The 22,064-nt window shown below is 42.8% G+C and overlaps 1 pseudogene; it reads left to right on the top strand.

Annotated features, from left to right (window-relative positions):
• Positions 1-21,922: 21,922 nt before the first annotated feature.
• The window catches only part of LOC113927910, a 38,307-nt pseudogene continuing 38,165 nt past the window's right edge, over positions 21,923-22,064 (top strand).

The following is a 22,064-nucleotide window of genomic DNA, read 5'->3' as shown; positions in this document are numbered from 1 at the left end:
CATTTCTTTGGCATATCAGTTCTAATTTCTCTTAAGGAAATAATCAAATGAGTGTACAAAGATATGAATACAAGAATTTTTGTGGAATAGCATTTAACAGAATAAAATGGGAACAACGAAATATCAATCATCTTGTTTAAATAAGTCATGTTATAGCTATACAACAGAATAGTATGCAACAATGAAAAGTTATGTAGGTACATTCATAGTAATATAGAAAGATGTTGAGCTATTACTGAGTTTAAAAATCAAATTGGGAATAATCTTTAAAATGCATACTTTTAATAGAGTATTAAATATATACACAGGAAAAAATCTGGAAAAACAGACTCTAACATATTGACAATGATTATTTCTTTAAAGTGATAGGAATGCACTTTTAAGATTTTCCTTTATTCTGCTTAATTCATATGATTTATATTTTCTACTGTGAAGATATAATATTTCATAGTAAAAATGAGCCAAAACTTGTAATAAAAAATAACAAAACCAACTTTGCTTGCTAACAATCATACTGTACACTTAGACTGTGTCTTAGTCCATTCGGGCTGCTATAACAAAAATGCCATAGACTAGGGTTGCTTAAACAACACACATATAATTCTCATAATTCTGGAGGCTGTGAAGTCCAAGATCGAGGTGCTGGCAGATTTGGCATCTGGTGAGAACCTGCTCCCTGGTTCAGAGACTCTCCCTGTGTCTTCTCCCTGTGTCCTCACATGGTAGTATCAGAAGACAGGGGAGCTCTCTGGGGTCTCTTTTCCCTAAACCTATTCATGAGAGCTTCACCCTCACAACCTAATCACCTTCTAAAGGTCCCATCTACCAAGACTATTGCACTGGGGATTAGGTTTCAACATATTAATTTTGGGGAGACTCAACCATTTGTGATTCAGTCCTGCTCCTGCTTTCAGCACCCTGGAGAGTCGTCTCCCCCCATCTCACCCCACCCGCTCACTGTCAGTCCCCACCTTCCTGAGGTCCTGCCCAGATGCCTGAATGCGGCAGGAAACAATCAGATCCAGACCATTCTTCCTTTCTCTGGGGAAGTTCTGCACAAGCCTCTTTCCAAGCTTCCCACACAGCAACGGCTGCGTCACCCTGCATCCTAGGGGAGGGAGGCTGTCACTGTTTCCCAGGTAGAGATGAACAGCACCATGACACATGTAGCTAACAAGCGTGAGAGGCCTCGTTGGAGACATAGAATGCCGTACTCCAGAGCCTTCCTCTGACTCTTCAGATATGTGTGCGATGTTGATGCTCTCTTGTCAAGATGAGCCTGCGAATAAGACATAGCACTAATTTTTCATTTTTAGCACTCCTTTGAAATTTAAAACACATTATTTTTGCCTTTGGAACACAAAGCTCTTATTTTCTATTAACAACTGAGAAGTAAAATAAATTACATTAAGCTGTGCTGTCAGGTCTTCATTTCGATGAGATTATTTCTGCTGAAACATTTAATTGGGCATGGTTTATGCATTGATAATAACCAGTATATTCATTCCCCAGTGAACTGGGAATCAAATCCTCTGTTTGAAGGCATCATTTATATGTATATTATAGGTTCATTAAATAAAACAAGTGAAACCCGTGGCTGCACAATATTACCAAAATACTCGGCAGAATGCGTCCTGATTCCTTTATTGCCTGATGTTGTAATTAAATTCATGTACTATAAAGTAATACGGAAAATGGTTCCATTCCTTTCTGAATGAAATATATTCTTTCCAGTTTTAGAAATTAAAACTGGAAAATGCCTATATTTAAGGCAAAGTGCTTTCAAAACTAATCCCAAGGAGGAGAATTCTTAATATGGCAGGTCGTTAAAAATGTGAGTTATTTCCTACCAGGCCTTTCTTAAGCTCCAGCCCCCAACCCTTTTATCTGATTCTGAAACTGCCTCAGACATAATTGGGTTTCCTCAGACCTGTTTCTCTCACTGGACACAATTGTGAACAAAGAGGACTGAACTGGGAAAATAATTAAATTTAATGAGAGAGACACTGGGGGAGTGTGAGTGGTTTCCTCTGTTTTCTTTGATCTAAAATAATGAATGTTCATGCAGCAAATAGAGCAGAAAGATTACAAAACATCTAGTCCTAAACAGGGGTGGCACTTTTATGCAATCTAATGAAATCTCCTTCAACAAAACCATGTTCACAACTGGGTTTGTTCAGCCGTGACAGAACGTCCCGGAGCTCTGTATCTTTAATCTTCGTTTGTGCCAACTAAATTGTACAGAATGTGCTCTGTCCAAGGTACACGAAAGGTATGTCCCGTTATTTCTATCCTTTCAGGTTTGGGATGTAGAATTTTCTCCTTTAGGTGTTTAGGGCCTTTTTATTTTATTTTATTTTATTTTATTTTACTTTATTTTATTTTATTTTATTTTTATTTTTACCCTCTGTATGAAGACTGTCTCACCTGCACTTTCTTCTGACACATGGCAGGACCGTGAGCTCCCTCAGGTAAAGAAGATCCCATGTTTATCACCAAGTATCACACAATTCCTCCCACTCCATTATCAGTGGCCTCACTGGCCACCTGGCCTCCATCTGACTCTCAGGGAGGCTGAAAATGTTGTGGGTCAGTACTGAACGTTCCGATGGTGACTATGCCTCTGCCATGTAATTTCCATCTGGTACTCCATCATATGGCCGTGCCGTAAGTACTTTAAGCAATTCCTTATTGTTGAACATTATGGCAACTTTCCATTTCTATATATTATAAATAACATTGTGGTTTAAGGGGGAAGAAAAGCCTCAACAGTTTACACACATTTCTGGTTACTTCAGGATAATTTACTAGAAATAAATTACCTCTTCAAAGGAAGCTTCCTGACTTTTACAGTAGTGATCATCAACCAGGGAAGATTTTGCCGTCCTCCCCTCCCCACCTCCCACCAAGGGATATTTGGCAATGGTTGGAAACATTCTGTTGTCACGACTTGGGATGGGGTGGGGGGTCCGTGCTACTGGCATCTAATGAGTAGAGGCTAGAGATGCTGCTAAACACCCTCTAATGTACAGGACAGCCCTTATGATGAACGATTACCCAGCACAAAATGTCAATATGGCTGAGGTTGAGAAACCTGTTTTAAACTACAAACATGTCCTAAATGAATAAATCAGCCTCAGTAGCGTATATGTATTTTATACCTCCCCATAGTAGTAATTCTTAATATTAGTGGCACCTGGAACTCTTTCAAAATTACTTCCTGAAACCATATTTCATTGAACAAAAGCCTCTAACATTTGGATTAGAAATTAATGCTCAAATAGTCCTTTATGTCCTTTCTAGTTTTGTACACGTTGGTAGGGTCTCTCCAAACTTGCTAACAGTAACTATTAAAAAATCCAATCATTTCCCCGGCCTAGAAACTCATCTTCATCTTAACCTAAGTAAAATCTGACTAAATGATGCCTTTTATGAATGACTGCTTATAGTTTTAATCCTATGGGGAAACTACATTTCAGATATACCTTTTTTGTTCAAATGGATTAGACTTATTCTTATTTCTTATCATTTTACTTAATTTTCAAATTTTAAAAAATATGTAATAATATTTGGGGGGAATTTGAGTATTTACTTTTACCTTTGCATTCTCTCTATGGCAAGTCATCTTGATTTTCCACACAGAGCAGTAATATATTCTTTTTTTTTTTTAAGATTTTATTTATTTGACAGAGAGAGACACAGCGAGAGAGGGAACACAAGCAGGGGGAGTAGGAGAGGGAGAAGCAAGCTTCCCGCAGAGCAGGGAGCCCGATGCGGGGCTCGATCCCAGGACCCTGGGACCATGACCTGAGCCGAAGGCAGACGCCCAACGACTGAGCCACCCAGGCGCCCCAGTAATATATTCTTTTAAAAAAGTTCTTTTTATAATAAAATTAAGTAAAACAGAGTCAGTTGGAAGTAAAATATTTAGTAATAGTGTAGATGGCACAGAGCAGTCATGAAAATTTGCATGGTTGTAGTTAGAATGGATGATGTCTGAGATGAAGTGATTTAGCCCACTCCCAAGAGCCTATTTTTAGGGTCCTGGAAACTGGATGTATACCTTTCACTGTTGAGGTGACAGAAGGTGGTTCTCCATCCTGGGTATACATTAGAACCACCCAGGGAACTTCTAAAAATTGGTGACACCCAGGGACATCTGAGTGGCTCAGTCGGTTAAGCATCGGACTCTTGGTTTCAGCTCAGGTTGTGATCTCAGCACAGAGTCTGCTCAAGATTCTTTCCCCTTCCCTCTCCCTCCCCTTCTGCTCCTCTCCACACCCACCCCCACCATTCACTCCCTCTCTCTTAAATAAATAAATAAAATATTTTTTTTAAGAAAAGATGGTGATGCCCAGACCCAGCTTCAGACCAATTAAATTAGAATCTCTGGGTGTGGGGCCCAGGAATGGGCATTGTTTAAAGCTCCCTTTGTAATATGCAGCTGGAATTAAGAAGTACAAGATCTCCTCCCTTCTCTTCATGATGGTTTCCAAGGTGAACTTTTGAAATGTACGTTCAAAGTAAAGTATACAGCTTAGCTAATAAACAAGGGGAAAAGTAAATTCAGTTTTTTATACCTTTGACGTTGAGAACTATACTCAGTTGTGACATCTTGTTCTGGAGCACCCCCCCCCCCCCACTGACAGCCTACCCAGGCCAAGCTGTTCCCACCCTGTGAGGATGCCCTCCTCAGCCCCCGCCCCCCCCCAGCCCCAGGCTCTGTAATCTCATTATAGGCTGTATAACAAAGAACAGAATCAAAACAACCTTCCACTTATCCAGTTCTTACTATATACTATCTTTTGCTACAATGCATCAATGAACATTATTGTACACACAACATTTTCCACATAGGAAAGTATCTGTAAGACAAAAACCGACATACATACCTTCTTTATAAAAGTGGAATTTTTACATACATACTTCAGCTTTTAATTTGGAAACAATCTCCAACTCAGAAAAGGTGCAAGAACAGTGCAAAGAACTTTTTTTTCCTGAACTATACAAAAGTGAATTGCTGACATGATGCCCCAGCTCTCCAATACTTTATTATGTATTTTCTACAAACAAGGACATTCTCTTCTATAATTGCAATACAGCCATCAAAATTAGGAAGTTAGCACTGATACATTGGTCATCCTAGCTTTCATTCAGATTTCGCTAATTATCCCAAAGTCCTTTATAGCAGAAAGATTCAGTCCAGAATCACATGTTGCATGTAGATTTCTCTAGTTTTCTCCACTCTGGAAGACCTCAGACTTTCCTTGCTGCTCATGCCCTTGGTGCTTCTGAAGATTACAAATCAGTTATTAGCAGAATGTCTGTCAGTTGAGGTTTGTCTGCTGTTCTGTCACAATTAAATTCAGGTGTTCATCTTTATGGCCTCACTGAAATTTCGCTGCACTATGCTCTTTGTATGCTACCAGGTGTTGCATTATTTCAGTTTGTCCTATGCCTGGTGTTGTGAATTTTGCTTAATTATTCGACCAGACTGCTAAAGTGACTTTCTCCCCTCGTAATTAGTAAGTATTTTGTGGGAAGGTATTTGGAAACCACGTATTTATCCCGTTCCTCTTCAAACTTTCAATTCATTCATTCATGCATCTGTATCATCAGGCACTCACGGATTTCTAGTTCATCCAATAGGTTATAATCCACTTGTGTCATTACTTATTGCCATGTGGACATTATTCCAGCCTTAATCAGTGGGAATCCACTCAAGCTGGCATGGTATTTCATAGATCATCCTTTGATCACTTCCTTGTTTTCTTGCATCATGAGATGTTCAGGCTCAGCTTTTCCTTTCTCTGCCCCCAGCCCAGGTATCATATCTTTATCCAAGGACTTTTGGATTTTTTTCATACAGAAAATTATTTACAAACCAAAATCTAGGCACCATATATGTTCATTGCTACGGAGGTGTCCCAGCTCGCAGACCTTCTGAGGGGACAGAACTAGGGAATCTATATATGTGCACACACACATATATATTAACATCACATTTTTTTTCTATAACTACCTCTATATACTAAGGACCATGAGTTCACACCAATATCCTCAATTCCAATCCAGCACTGCAGGGTTCATTCCAGTTTTCCTTTCCATATCCGTAACTCCATTCTCCAACACTGAGAATCCTGTCTCATGTGCTCCTTAGTATATTTACTAATTCGAAGTGGGGACACTGGCCTCATTCCATTAGGACTGACACTCTGTACTGAACTTCCGCTGGATTTTAATGCCTTGTTCTGGGCCACCCTCCCCCCCCCCGCCCTCTGCCCCCTCATCCCACTTGGGCTCTGGAGCCCTGAAGTGGACTGCTGTTACAGACATCCCTCCACTTAGATGCCCTTCTCGCTCTGCTCATGGGCTGCCACCCTATGCCTGTTCTCCTTCTTGCTGGGTCCCCTCTTTGCCTTGCTCAGGCTGCACCAGCTCCCTCTCCCCACCCTCATGCCTGCTTCACTCAACCACACCTAATGCTATGCAAATTTTTAATTTTGATGTTTTTCCCCAAATGCCATTCAGAGAGGCTCTTACCACCAATGTAAGAGCACCTGTCTCCCTGACACCTTCCACAATGGAGTGTGTTATCCCATGTTCAGACCTTTGCTATTTTGAAAAGTGAAAAGTTTATATATCTTATTGTAACTTAAACTGTATATACAGAAAAAAGTACTTCTACAAAACAATTAAAATTCATATTCTCATTAAAACTCAAATTTATGATTCCATTAGCATTCTTAGTCTTTGATAGTAAACATCAAACTTTGTAAAAGGCTGAAATCCCCTCAGTTATGTAATAGCATAGTTTCCTCTATTTAATAACTAAACTGAGTGCCAGAAACATGTTGGTCCCAGATTTAATTGAAAGGAATAGCAAATTTTAATGTCTAACGGGACAAGAGAAATAACACATCAGCAGTCTGTTTTGACTGGAAGAGTTGTCAAATCAATAACTGATTGCACTTATGTCACTTTATCTGGGAAAAAATTGAATTTAGAAAGGAAAAAGTCCTCATCACATGATGATAACAGGCCTAGGTCATTTGATTTTATGTCAAAGTTTTGGAGAACGTCGGAAGGCCACAACATGACCTTGATCTCAGAGCAGTTCCCAGCCCCCATCTCATAGTAACTGATGGTGGTCTTTATAGAGCACCAACATCATCCACAACGAAGCCCTGGTACACAGGCGGTGGAAGCAAGCTGTAGCCCATTTGCATTTACGCAGGAAGCAGCCCTGAAATACCTGCTCAGACTTCCCTGTACATGGCTCCTGGCCAGATCAGAGCCTCATGCAGTTACCAGGCCACTGTTTTCCTCTTTGTTAGAGGTAGACATGTGAATTTTAACAAGCTCTAGAAATGAAATGTAATATATCCCAAGGAGTTATGCCACTTGTACTTATAGTTAACAGAATCTTAAGGGGGGGGGGAACCCTTCATGATAGCTTCAGTTTTGTATAATTTCCTAGATTTCACCAAGTAACTAGAAATTGTCCAGGGCTTTCCATTCTGGGAAGCAAGAGGGCATTCTTTAGTCACACCCATGCAACTCAGACTCAGGGTGTGTCAGAAGATATTCTGGGATCTTATAAAAACTCACTTGGCCCAGTCCATACAAAGAGGGCATTCACAAGGTTAAATTAATTTTGCCAGCTACACTGGGGAGCCTGAGAACCATCAGCAATACCTCATTTATCCAGCATTATCGGGTAGAACAAGGTTTTCTCTGTGGATACATTTCCAGGGTAACAGCTTTCCAGATAATTGAGGTGATTTAATTTTAAATATTTTTGTTAATATTTTTTCTAAGTGTCATCATTCGAGGGATTCTAGAACTAGAAAGTAGCATAAAGAGGATCCTGTTTAAAGTTCTTATTTTTCAAATGAGGATACTAAGGCATAGTGAGGTTAAGAAATATGACCAAGGTCCCACAGTGTCCTGTCTGGAGCAAACTGGGACAGGAGGGTCACAACCAGCCATCATCAGGCAGGCTATCACTTCATCCACCACGATGCAAGAAGTAGGGTTGCAGGGGTCTCTGAGATTAATTATGGGAGGGGTCCCCAGGGGGCATGATCAAGACTCAAGGGAGTGAGGGGGAGATAGAGTTGGAAAACGGTGACATTTATTGGAAAACTTCTGCTTATCCTTTAGGCCTCTGTTTAAACATCACCCCTATGCGAAATCATAAATGCTTGGCCTAAAAGAGGAAGCAATGGTGAAATAAATATTTCTGTGCTCAGTACATCCAGCATTGCCTGACATATGCTAGGCACAAAAGATAGGTTAGCGGAGTAGTTCAATACGTACATGAGTGAATGATAAACAAATGAAAAATGAACACAAACTGTGTCATGATTTAGGGTCATCTTGCGGACAGCAGGGATTGGCTGAGGGTGGATAGGCCTTCAGGCTGGCCTCTTCCCATTGGGACCCAACTTTCCTGAGCCTTTCCGCATGCTTCTGTTTCAGTCTCATCTCTCACTCTCAGCTCAAACTCCCAGAAAGCTAAACTTATTAAATCACTAATCATAATACTTGGAACAGCAACAGGATTCATTGATTCTCCGGGGGTGGGGGGTGATAACTGATTCCTTTATTTTTTTAATCAAATATTTATTGAGGGTCTACCATGTGCCTAGTGCTTTTCGAGGGTCTGTGAATTCAACAAAGTTCTCACCCTTGTGGATCTTACTTTAAAGTTGGATCAGACACTAGATAGATGGGAGTATAATAAACTATAAGCTTGTGATGAGAATGATTAAGACAAAGCAAGATAGGGGGCTTGAGAGACAGGGAGGGACTAAGATTTTAGACAGCCCAGAGAAGAATGTCTCTCCGAGGAGGTGACTTTTAAGCAGAAACCTGCTTTGTCCCTTGTATGTCAGACTTGCAGCTTCTAAGAGCATCAGTGCCAAGGTAGACATGATGGGCTCGGGCGATTGGCTGGATCTGATGAGTGGAAGTGAAGGACCCTGCAGAAAGCTTTGTCTTCCTCTTCCCCATCTTCTCAGCTCTGAAAAGAATAGTATGTCCTGGTGCATGAACTCCAGTTTACATGACTTTCATTGGAGTTTTTATTAACCAACAACTTCCCATTCTGTCCTAGCCATTAGGCAATGAATTTTAAATCGAAAGAGTTTCAGAGGCCAGTTTCGCATCACTGCTTTAATTTCTTGTTTGTCAAATTGTATAGATTTCCAATGCTGCAGAAAGGGAGGGCAGTTGGGCAAAGGAACACAGGGATGCCCGTGATTCCCTCTAGGCCTTTCGATGAATGTTTTGCAGCGGCACATAATAAACTACTTTCCTTTACCTACACAATAGATGGAAGTGGGAATTTAAGATTCTAAGTATTATTGCCCCATTCTCCGTCCTCTGGCTCCCCCACAGCACCCCTGTCTGTATATTCCAGATACTCCTCTGAAAGGCAACTATGTCTAAGGTGAAAACTATTTTATGCATCAGACAAAAAAAAAATACAATTTAAAATACTCTGGAATTCTTTCAGAAGCAGGAGACCCTTGAATGAATCTAGACTTGTGTCTGTGTTTTCAGCACCAATCAAATAATTCAATATGGTAAATGAAGGAATCCAATAAATGTAATTTATCTGTTTTATCACCTGCATTTTGAAATTAAGTGTGCAAAAATTCTTAGAGTAGATGTTAGAGGTCCTTCCTGAGGGAAGTCACGTGACCTCCTCTACCTCCCACAAATGCTCCTTTTTATAACCAAGAGCCATTTGTTTGCTCTTAATGGCAAATAGCACACTCCATCCTCCAAATGGCCACCTGCTCAAGTCTAGCGTTTAATAAAGACTAAAAAGCTGTCATAGACATTGATAATACAAAGGCCTTCATGAGGCTGATGGAATTGGATTGTCTCAGAAAAACCATCACCGGAGTGTCAGTTTCTTAAGTGGATTAGACTGGGCTGAAGATTGTATTACAGCCTCCTCCTATTCTGGAAAAATCTAAATCATTACAATATTTTCTATGATAAAGTTTTCTATATAGATCCTTGCAAGGAAACGAAGCACTTAATAACTGCAATGTACCAGCCATCAGCCAAAATCTTCCTCCAGCAGTTCAAGGCCCAAGATGCACTTTACCAGATACTAAAAAGTATAATCCCTTCCAGATATCAGTGGCAGATTCTGGGATGCGATATCTGAAAGTCACCTGAGATGTGAGGGATGTGTTTCTTCAGGTTCATGCCTCATCCTTTGGAATTTTTCTCTCAGGCTGAAGAAAATGTGTTTGAGGCATAGCCCCCAATCAGCCTGTGTTGGGGCTGTCCACGAGAGGGGAACCTGCTTGAGTGGGTAGGATGGGGTGGGAACAGGCGCCTTCTTGCCACCCACTACACCAGTGGTCCTCAGATTTTATTGTATATCAGAATGACCGGAAGGCCCCACCTCCAGAGTTCTGATTCAGTGGGTCTCGGAGGCCAGGGGCAGGATAAGAGGTGTGGGGAGAGGTAAGAATTTTCATGTCTAACAGATTTTCAGGAGATGCTGAAGCTGCTGGTCTGGGACCACACTTGGAGAATCACAGCCCTACAGCATCCTTTCAGAACCCCTCAGGAGGAGGCTGGTGGCTAGCTGGGAAGAGCACGCTGGTGTCTGCTTCTCCATCCCCCTGGGTACCATTTTTTCTGATTGGTACTCTGCCCTGGCTGGTTTCCTCACCATTCGCAGTCCTCCACAGTCATTGCCATCCCCAGGCTTTGGCTCCCCACCGCCCCTGCCCGAATATCTCTCCTTCTCTTTACCGTCTCTTCACCTTCCTCCCATTCTTGGAAGCTCCTACCATATCCCACTCTTCACAAAGACTGCCCCAACCGGCTCACACCCTCATTTTTCTCTCCTTTTCTTTAGTTCTTCTGGGTTTTGCGCTCTGCTGCAAGTCTCACTTGTTTTCGGACAGATTCGTAGGTTTTTCCCTCTTCAGTTAGATCGTAAGCTGCTTGCAGGCAGGGCCTCTGCAGAGAAAGTCGGAGTGGTATTCAATGTACCGAGTGTTTACCATGTGTAACACATTGCGCCAAGCATTTTCCTTGTATTAACCCATGAGGCACCCCTTTCGCAAGTGAGGAAAACGGAAGAATAGAGAGAGTGAACAACTCATTTAAAGTAACACCCACAGATAGTACTTGCTGGGGCCAGGATGCAAGCCCCAGCCGCCTCACAACCCAGTTTGTCATGAGGGGCCTTGGGCACCTCATGAAAATCACTCAGCAGGGCACCTGGCCCCCCAGCACCATAAACATTCTGTAAGTATAGGCAAGGTCCCTGGGGACAGGGGGGAGACTGACTCCCAGGTGGTCACTGAGGGAGCTGAGCAGACACACAGCCTGACTCTTCTTGTGATCATTTTACCTCAGCCAATGCCTACTGCATTGTCCTGAGCACACACAGAGGATGCTCACATACTGGGTATGCAGAGCTGCTTTCCAAATAGACGATTATCTTTGCACCGTGCAATTCACCATCTATTATCCTTTTCTTGGACGGTGGCCCATATTTGAATGGGTGGGATAGACTTGTGAGGGCATCCCGTGCTCGCTAAACAATCTCTATGCTGTAAGAGTCACTGCTCGTTTGGCCTCTTACTACCCCTGAACTTAGCACAGCAGGGCATGCAGCATATACCAATGGCCAGATGTGAAAGCAGAAAATAAAATATTATGCCAAGATAACATAATTACGGCCATTTTCATAGCAGTATCTTTAAAAACTAAACCAATAATTGTAATACAAAGTATAAATAATTCCTATGAAAATATTTGCTTTGGGAAAACTGTACAATATGGCAGCTATTGTCTTGCTATTCTTTTGCTCAAAAGCAGATCTTTTTTTTTCTTTTGGCAGATCTCTTAATTCTCCTCAAATGAATATGTTTATCAGTGCACTAAGAGGCTTGAGTAGTATGTGGATAGGGTGTCCTCTTTTAGTGTAAGCCCTAACATTTATAGTTCAAAGAATGATACCCAAGATTTATCACATATACTAATTATATACTAATTAATACTAATTTTTCCTCATAGGGGATCTGCTTACCTAAATCAGGCTTTTCCCCCATTAAGCACTGAAGTACATTCTTCCATGCACGCTTGTTTTCTTCTATTTAAAAGATAGAAAATAATCTCATAAGCAGAAAGCACTTAACTCAAAACCCTGGAGAACCCATTTCAATCTGCATCACCTTGCAGTCACTGTGAGCACCCACACGCTAATGCCAGCAAGTGGGCGTTGCTGCCGATGGGGGCTGTCCCCTGTGCAGACTGTGCTCAGCTCCACTGGGCCAGGCACATGGACACCAGGGTAAGTGATGGCAGAGTCGCTGCGTGAGCAACATTAGGGGGGTGGCGGGGGATGGAGAGTCATGGCAGGGGATGGTGGGGGATGGCGCCTCTCAGAGAGAATGGGTGTAAAGGAGGAGGCAGCTGTCCCCAGTCCAGGCTGTGGCTATCCAGACCAGGGTACAAGGTACTGAGTTGAGTAGAAGTTCTTGCCCAAAGGTGCAATGAGGGACATGCTGTCAATGCCAGGCCCCGGGAACAAGGGCTCCAGTCTGAGAACTGGATGGGGGGCAGTCAAAACTGTGGCCTGCCTGTTTCTGGTCTCACTGACTCCGTAGAATGTCATTAGCAGCCTTTCAGCCTCGCCTACCACCATCTGCACACACACACACAGACACACACACACACGGATGGTCCTTTTTCAATCACCTATGCTAATGTGTGAGAGGGATAGGGAAAATAACGAGTAACCGACCCCAAACTTCATTTCCTTTAACGCTCTTCCTGTCAGCTCCACACTCAATTATTTTACCAGAGCTTCCAGGGAGTCATCACTTTGTGGATATACCCAAATCAGCTTCTCCCGGCCTCTGACTTCCCGGTGCTCTTTTGTGTTGGCAGGCAATGCAGGAACCTAGGAAGTTTCTGGAACCCATGCATGGAAGGGATTGCAGATTTCTCTCTGGAGGCTTCCCAGAGGCTGGGTCTGTAACTGGGTCTCTCCTCTTAACCAAAGCATCAGGCTTCCTCTAGAAACACCAGTCTTTGGTACATAATACATTTAGTTTCTGGTCAATTCACTGTTCTTTCTCCCTCATCCCAGGTTCATCTTAGAAAAGCAGGTTAGCTCTAAACGTGATGATCATGAGGAGAAAAGTGCGTAGGTGTGAACGCATGTGTAAATTTAGAAGCATTGCCATTTTCCTCTAAAGCTATTTCTTCCTTCTTAAATCAAGAGGAGAAAGAAAGTTGGTTAATTTCTTGGTTGAAATCGTTTCTGTCATTTTACTGTGTACTTAAAGCTGCTGCAAGCAAATGTGTAGCTTTTTACTGAATTGTACCAGCTTTTAGAGTTGCAGATTTCAGAAAGCTGCTCCAGATCTCAAGCTTCTAAAGAAAGTGTCAGTGAGATGGATGCTGCTATATCTGGCTCGAGCATCAGATCCCAGGCGCCTGAGTGAGTTTCGAGCAAGAAATTACTTAATTGAAAAAAAAAAAAAAAAAGGCTCCGTTCCTGCCCAATTCCCTGAATATCAAATGCTTTTGCCAGAGTTATCTTGTCCTTGGTATAATTTAAAGAGAGTTGTTTATCAATTGCTCTTGCTTTTGTTTTGATTTTACTTCCTATTAGGATCTGGGTGGGAGTGCTGGGTTGTCTGTTGACAACTTGGCTTCATTGTGATATCCACTCCCTCCCCCACAATTCTCCATGTCTCAGTGAAAAACCAGGAACCTCATTCCCCAGAAATCCTTTCCCTTCGTTCCTCCAGTTTAGATCTGGCCGTGAAGAGCCCCCACCCCCCCCACCGTGAGATGACCGCAGCAGTAGGGATGGAGAAACCAGTTTTCCTTGGCACCAGCTGCAGGCAGGCAGGCAGGCAATCACTCCAGTCCTTGATGGCTGGGGTGGGTGGGGGGTGGTCCTGAGAAACATCCGCCAGGGACAGCTTAATCACTTCAGCAGCCCCAATTTCCCTTGGGATTCCTGCACTTCCAGACGTCCCCAGAGCCAGCTTCTGCCCCTTACCTACCCAACCCTTCTGATGGTGTGCAAGCCTTAACTCCTCGCTCACGTCTCAGTGGAAAACCTAGCATGGCTTCTGTTTTCCAGATTGAACCCTGACTGATACAGAGGCAAGGGCTCATTTGGTCATGCAGCTCTTTCCTTATAATACAACCAGGTAGGAATTCAAGTGTTTCTTGAACACACATAACTTACATTTCTGTGTCTTAAATACTGGGGACACATGTCAGAGATAAAGTCCTCACCTTCCAAAAGTTCCAAATAAGATAGAGATATTACAATGGCCAGGCATACATGAAAGTGTGTGTGTCGGCACAATAACCTGAAGTGTGTGCCCAGGGAAAACTGGATCAGGGAATCTGTTGGAAGCATGGAAATTATGTGAGTTTGTCTTTCTTCCCAAAATCCTCTGCCAGAAATGCTCAGTGGATGTCCTTCCCAGACAAGTGCTGTCCTCCCTGACTGCACTCCTGAGCGGCTCTGACAGACCGTCCTGCCAGGGGCGGTGCTGGCGCTGTCACTGCGTGCCTGGGGCACAGGAGGAAGGAGGCATGTGAACACAGAAATGCAATGTTAATTCTCTGCAACTTCCTGCACATTCACGGGGGACTCCTGGGAAGAACTGGAGGGTGAAAATAATGGCCATGAAAGGGGCATCTGTCAGAAAGATTTGAGCTTCAAGAGACAGAAGACGCTGGCCCAAACTGGCTAAAACTACAAGGAATGTACGCACTGAGGTGGTGATGTACCTGCCCAAATTCCTCCCACCTGCTCTGCTGTCCTCAGCATCCATTCCATTTTCAGGATCTCCTCCTGATGGGAGCAAGATGGCCACCGCCTTCCCAAGTGAGACATCCAGAAACGAAACACCACTGGGTGGCAAAAAGGGAGCATGGTTTCTGGTGTTTGTTTTCTTAGAAACAAGGACAACTTTGCCCAAAGTCCCCTCAACACACCAGTCCTCTTACATGTCCCATTGGCCAGAGTGGGTCCGCTCCGAAATCTGTCAGTAGAGAGAGAACAGGACCAGGCAAACTGGCTTAGTTCAGTCAGGATTGAACCCTGGACCCAGGACTAGGTCCCCAACTTTGTTTCACATTGGAGTGGGCTAGCCTGATGCTGGAGCTTTGGACAATAAGAAATGAGGCAATATACGTTGGCTTTTCCAGAAACGGGTCAAGAGGATAACTACTTAATGTAAAAAGAAGCCAGGAGGAACCCCAAGACTTGCCAGGAGTCTGCTGTTCATGACATCTACAGACCTTTGGGGAGTTTCTGTAGGACTCACACCTCATTTTGCACCACCACATTCAAGTGTCCTTGGATTACATTGTATTTCATGTACATTTGCGTTCAGCTATTTCTGAAATTCCACGGTCAATCTTGATTTTAATGAAAGGAATTCTTCTTTACCATGACAAAGTCACTGTCAGAAGAGTAGCTCAACATGGTACTGAGGTCACAGTACCAGGAGTCCACCTTCCGTAACTTCCACAAGTTGGCTTTGGTCTCTTTTCCACTCATATCTCCCAATCTCCGTGCCAGCTGGAGGAGGAGGATGGACGGAAGTGGAAAGAGACCCTAGGTGGACCTGCTGGGGGGGATTCAGTCTCTCACTGGAGCATTTTTCTTGAACATTTGAGAGCGAGGCTGGGGCTGGGTTTCCACCATTATTGTAGTTGGAGCAAGCTGAGCCCCATGGGTAGGAGTGTTTTAGGTTTCAAGATAGAGGAACAACCAGAAAACAGTCCCACCATTAAGACTATGCATACAGAGACCTTTCCATATAATGAGATAATGCCAGTTCTGACAGACCTGAGGATGACCTGGTCCAGAGTTTTCTAGATGATATTAGGTATTCTGCAAAAACAGTGGTCTCATAAGTAATTGTGTTAGGGAAATGCTGGGTTAAGCAAGGTTAAACAGGTTTATTTACTTCATGACCTCTCAGAGCTTTTGATATGGTGCCATAAATTGTGGTTCTCCAAAAGGGGACATTATATTCAGTGTTTCCCAAACATATTTGATCACAGAATACAAACAGGACTATAGTGAGACTGATGTGTGGAAATCACTTTGGGAAATGCTGCGCAGGCCCTTTATTTATTTTACAGACAAATCAACCGAGGACCTGCTAGCTGAGGGCACTTGTCTAAAGTCACCCTATTAGCCAGATCCCTCAGGAAACAGAATCATCAAAAGAGGTCAAAAGAAAAAACATAATCGGGCTCCCTGCTCAGTGGGGAGCCTGCTTCTCCCTCTCCCACTCCCCTGCTTGTGTTCCCTCTCTCGCTGTGTCTCTCCCTGTAAAATAAATAAATAAAATCTTTAAAAAAAAAAGAAAAAACATAAAGTCATGACTTGAATGTGGGCAGAATTAGGGAAGCCAACAGGTGCAGTGCGACACCCAGGGACTAAGAGCAGCAAGAAGCCATTGCCACCCCACCCCTGAAAGGGAAGGGAAGGAATGGGGTTACTGGAGCCCAGCTAAGAGCTGGAGCCACAGCAGAGGGGCTGCCTGTCAAAATGCCATGTGGCAGGGATGAGGGGGATAAATGCATGCCATCAACCTCGCTCCCCTCCCATCCTTCCATTGGCCAACACTGGCTGGAAGCCAGAGGGCCAGGAGCCTCGGTGCTATCTGTAGAAGCCAGCTTTCGGGCACAGAACCAAGCAGAGAAGAGCCCATGATGTATCTGTGTGGCAAGCGAGGAATGACCAGAATGATCACACAGCTAGTTTTGTTTTGGTTTGTTTTGTTTTTCATTTTTAAAAATGTTTACCTCACGTTTTATAAACGTATTTGAGTTTGCTTAATACAATTTAATGCAATATGATATGACAATTACATCTCAATAGAAGTGGGAAAAACTCAATGCCATGTAAAACATAACAAAGACAAAACTGAAGATAGAAAGCAATGGTTCTCAAACTGCGGCCTGGGGGTCTTACTTCCACAAGGCCCAGTTATAATAATGCTCTGATGTTATTTACCTTTTTACTTTTGTTCTCCCACAAGTGAACGGTGAGGTTTTCCAGAAGCTTCCTGACAAGGGCTGATGTCATTGTTCTGACAGCTAATGGGATGTGTGCTTGTGGATTCTCATGTTTTGAAGTTGCTCCCTTTTAATTTTAATTACAGTTGATGATAAACATGACCCACATAAAAAAAAAATCTCTTTGAGGTTTTCGGTAACTTTGGATGAAAGGGTTCCTGAGAAAGAAATGTCAGAACTTCCAATGTGAAGGTAGTGAAGGCACCAGGTGTGCCCAGGTCCTTGAAAGGAACTATCCTCACATTAACCACCAAATCTGTTCTTGGGTTCTCTGGGGCAAAGCCTGTAGGACACAAGGGTTACATATAAGTCATCTCTAGAGCCTGGGGTATGACTCAGGTACATTTTCTAGCAATAAAGTGCAAGATTTTGTATGCAGAGATATATCTATGTAAATAGTGATATGAGGGATACTAGATAATAAAAACAACAAAATATTTTTATTACAGGGGTGGTGTATTAGTTTTCTATTACTGCATAACAAATTACCTCACTCTTAGGAGCCTAGAACAACACCCGCTTATTATCTCATACCTTCTGAGAGTCAGGAATCTGGACATGACCTAACTGGGTTTTCGGCTTGGGACCTCACAAGGCTGAAATCAGTGTCAGCCGGGCTGTATTCTCATCTGCAGGCTCAATTAGGAAAGCTTCTAAGCTCAGGTTGTTGGCAGAATTCATTTCCTTGTGGCAGTAGAATTCATGGCAGCAGAATTCGTGGCAGCTTGCCTCTTGAAAGCAAGCAAGCAATGGAGAGAGGCTACTTCAAGTCTCTAACTGGAGGGAAGGCCCAGAGACTCTTTTAAAGGGCTTGCTTACTTAGGCCAGGCCCACCCAGGATAAATTCCCTTTTGTTTAACTTTTAAAGTCAACTGATAAAACTGCATGTTAACTCCACTGGAATGAAAATAAAAAACAACAAAAATCGATAAAAAGTAAAGTCAACTGATTAACAACCTTAATTATATCCTTAAAATCCCTTCACCTTTGTTATATAAAATAATCACAGGAGTGATATCCCATACTTTTGCCACATTCTATTGGGTAGGAGCAGATCACAGGTTCCACCTACACTCATGGCGAGGGAATTAAGGGCCTGACTCATGAGCAGTTACCCTATGGTATGTCTGCCAAGGGTGGGAAGAGATTCAACCATAATTAAAAGCGTTTTAAAACAGATACCTGGGAGTTAGTACAAGGGCATGACCTTGGAAAGAACCCCTAAGCAAAGACCTTGGAAAGAATATCTTTTCCAGGAAGATCCCACATATGTGAACAGACTTTGAAGCAAAACACTGGGATGAAAATTCAGACTCACTTCCCCAGGCAAATGAAACAGTTAACAAAGAAGATGGTGTAAAAGATGATGACTCAGAATCAAAATAAAGCTGCACCAGCATCCTACAATTCTGCTACTCTAGTCTAATCATTGGCTAATACAAATCATACTATGAAAGCTAACTAGAATCAAGGACCATTATCCTGAAGGGCAAAAGGATGTATATGTGTTTTTTAACCCCTACTATACACCTTCAAATTTTTTAGACTGTATTTTGGTATTTTCCAAAACTCTCTTCCTGAAAACTGTTGAGAGAAAAGCTGACAGGATTTTTAAAAGAGTAGCCTACAGCTGGGATGGACTATTGAAGGAATAGACTAGCCTGGGCTTGGGGGTGATAAAGACAGACGGATGAGGCCACCCTTTAGGCCCATGATACAGAAACAAAACCTGTAGAATTAATCAGGGAAGCTAGTCCATCAAGAAGGGGAAGATCACCATTTGCGAGGATGTAACTGCTAGAGGCTCCCCACACTCTGTACACAGTCTGCTCAAAAATCTTGACAGAAAAGGATGCTGCAGATGAAGATGAGAACCTTCTGAAAGGGTCAAAATCCTAAATCTTGGTAGTTGTCTTGGTTACTCACCAGGGCCCTCTGAGATGTGAGGCAGGACTGGCCCCCAGATGGGAAGGAGGGAGGAGTGTAGGGGAGAGTGCCCCCATGCTAGGGACCCCTTGGAAGGGAGGCAGAGAGCCTCAGAGGCAGAGTTTACCCACTTCAAATGTTTCCCACAGTGGTTGCTTATTTTTGGTCTAAATAATTCACTGATGGCGAAGTGGATATTTTCCCAACAATGTTCAGGAAATAGAAAACACAAAATTCTGTCTGATTTTCATTATACTCTGTAATTTAAGTCAGTCTGGATGCATTTGTAGTCTTCTCCTTCTCCTCCACTTTTTCTGGTATGGCTTAAAAGTAATCAAGCAAAACCAATACACGGGTACTTACCAAATATTAACTGAGCCATTTATTAATAAACTCCGTGATAAGATAAACCCTGGCAAAGATTTTAAAGCCTGAAATAAAATCTATTAATGACAATAGTCATTATTTGGAATTTGAATTCACAGACACATTACCATATCTTGAAAGGAATTTACATTAGCTGACCAGCTATTTTTAATATTAACAAACCGTATAAAATGCAATAGTTGGGAATCTGGTACAATTTTGTAAAAGAATAAATCAAAACTTAAGAATACAACAAAGCAAAAGAATAAATAGGATGATGTTTTTCTGGCATTTCTATACAGAGTTGAAGATAATCTGTTAATCTCTTTCTCTCTCAGTCCCACATACTTTTATATCCCTCCATGCCTATCAAAAATCTCTAAAAACTACTCCAAGATTGGTTATCTTAATGATTTTTGCCCTCTCTCCATTTAAATGTGTTTTTCCAAAACAGCAGCCGTGGGGCTCAAGGTGGTGAATTAGTTATAATAAAGCAGCCCCGGTAATTACATTATTGAGTTGCCACCCCTAGAGCTGTGATTTGAAAGGATGAAAGCTTAATTTTTCCATCAGCAAAATCAGTTTCATCCAAGCTGTTCTTCAGAGTGCCATATGCATTTAAAAATTACATGTTTAAATCAATCAGAAGAAAATGGAGTTTAAACCCCTTATCACAGTAACATGGATGGATCGGAAATTTATGGGGCATCTTCACTATAGAAAACTAAGCCCACTGAAAGCAGATCTAGAAGTCACCAGGCACACAGAGCGGTACAGATATGACATCCCACTGTGTGAGTGTAAAGCAGAAATGTCCCTAATAAATTAGAGTAAACAGCAGCGGAACTGTCCTCACCATGGCTTATCTGTTCAACCTGCCAAGGAAAGGAAGTTTGCATTAATTGGTACCCTCAACGCTCTCTCAAAGGACCAGGCACTTAGAGCAATTAAGTCAGATGTGGAAAAACAGCTCTGCATTGAAAGCTGACAGCAGGACTCGGGCACAATATACATAATGAGTGGCTGAGGAGTTTAATGGATGGAGGCTTGGAGACTAATGGACAATTAATGTAAAACAGATGACTTCCCTCGGAGATGACAGTCTTTTGAAAGGCGCTTCACCTGCTGCTCAAATCCTGCTAAAATGAAATGATAAAAGGAACATGGTCTTATTTAGCTGGGCTGGAGCGAGTCTGGGTGTCCCTGCTTTGTCCTTGAATATTCTCAAAAACCAGGTCAGGAACGTACCAGTTCCTGCAGCTGGGGCTGCCGGCCCCCTCCCTCAGCCTCCTCACGACACCCCGGGTGGCCAGAGATTGCAGGGCTCTGTTTGCCACAGAACTGTCCTGGGGGAAAACGACAGGGCACATAATACTGTTAACAGCCTAGCTTTTAAAAATGACAACAAACCACCCCAACACACGAATTGCAGTAAAGACGTGGTGGAGCATCTCGGAAATTTTAAAACGTGGTTTCCTCTCAACTAAGCCATTTTAATTGTGCTTACTGAAGTCAGAGAGCCAGGGTCCTTCAAGTTTGAGCTTGAAAACCACAGAGTGTACCTGCGTGGCTCAATTGGTTAAGCGACTGCCTTTGGCTCAGGTCATGATCCCAGGGTCTCAGGATCGAGTCCCGCATCGGGTTCCTTGCTCAGCAGGGAGCCTGCTGCTCCCCCTGCTCGTGCTCTGGCTCTGTCAAATAAATAAATAAAATCTTAAAAAAAATAAATAAAACCACAGACGGCATTCTCCTGAGGAAGGGGTCAGGTACCAAAAGCATATACTTAAGTCAATCTTTTGGAAAGAGAAATCCATTTCCTATTGAAATAATGCTGCAATGATATTTAAATTCCCATGTGACCCCCTGTGAAGGCTATTTAACCCGGAATGAGGCTTAACACACATCACCTGAGCCCTGGGTCGCAGGGAGAAGAAAGTGGATGTTTTCCCCTTTTTTCTTAACGGGAAATGGGATTGGGCTGAGCTTTAATTTTGAGATACAAGCTAATCCTTAACAATTTTCTATCTTCGAACATCCCTCTCCTGTGTTCACCCCTCAGGAAATCAGTACCTTCATGTAACATAAGCCACTAGGCATTCCACCCCAATCCCCGCTCCGATGTACCTGTGGTAGCAATCCTCCACTCGTTCCCCTCCAATTTTTCTTCCATTTGCTCGGAACAGTATCTCTCAACTGGAAGTTAGAGGAGAGCAACCTGTGTGGGCTCATGTATACCCCGGCATGATGGCCCAAACACTGAGACGTCTTTGCCTGCTAAAAATAAAACACATTGCTTCTAATACTATCTGTATCTCTAACTAGCAGAATTTCTGTGGGAGAAGTCAGGCGGAAATCTCAGGTAGCTGAGCAATTCCATTTCTAAGTATCTAATTTAAAAGTATCTACACATGCCGGAGAAAGGTAGGAGGGTATTTAATGACGATGGAAAGTAGAAACCGCACGGAAGTCAACAGGAAAACACCTCCCATGTAGTATACTCACAGGCCGTACCATGACGCACGAATGGTGCGTGTCCACTAGAAAATCAGACGAAGTCACCCTTTGTTCACAGCCTGCCTGGATTTCGGCCGCCAGGTGCTGGGCAAGATTTGCACAGCTGTGCTGAGAAGCCCCACCCCTTGCCTCCCAAGTGA

Source organism: Zalophus californianus, chromosome 7 (assembly GCF_009762305.2).
Source record: "Zalophus californianus isolate mZalCal1 chromosome 7, mZalCal1.pri.v2, whole genome shotgun sequence".
Taxonomy (NCBI): Eukaryota; Metazoa; Chordata; class Mammalia; order Carnivora; family Otariidae; genus Zalophus; species Zalophus californianus.
The sequence above is the reverse complement of the archived record's forward strand: the minus strand, read 5'-3'. Positions and strand labels throughout refer to the sequence as shown.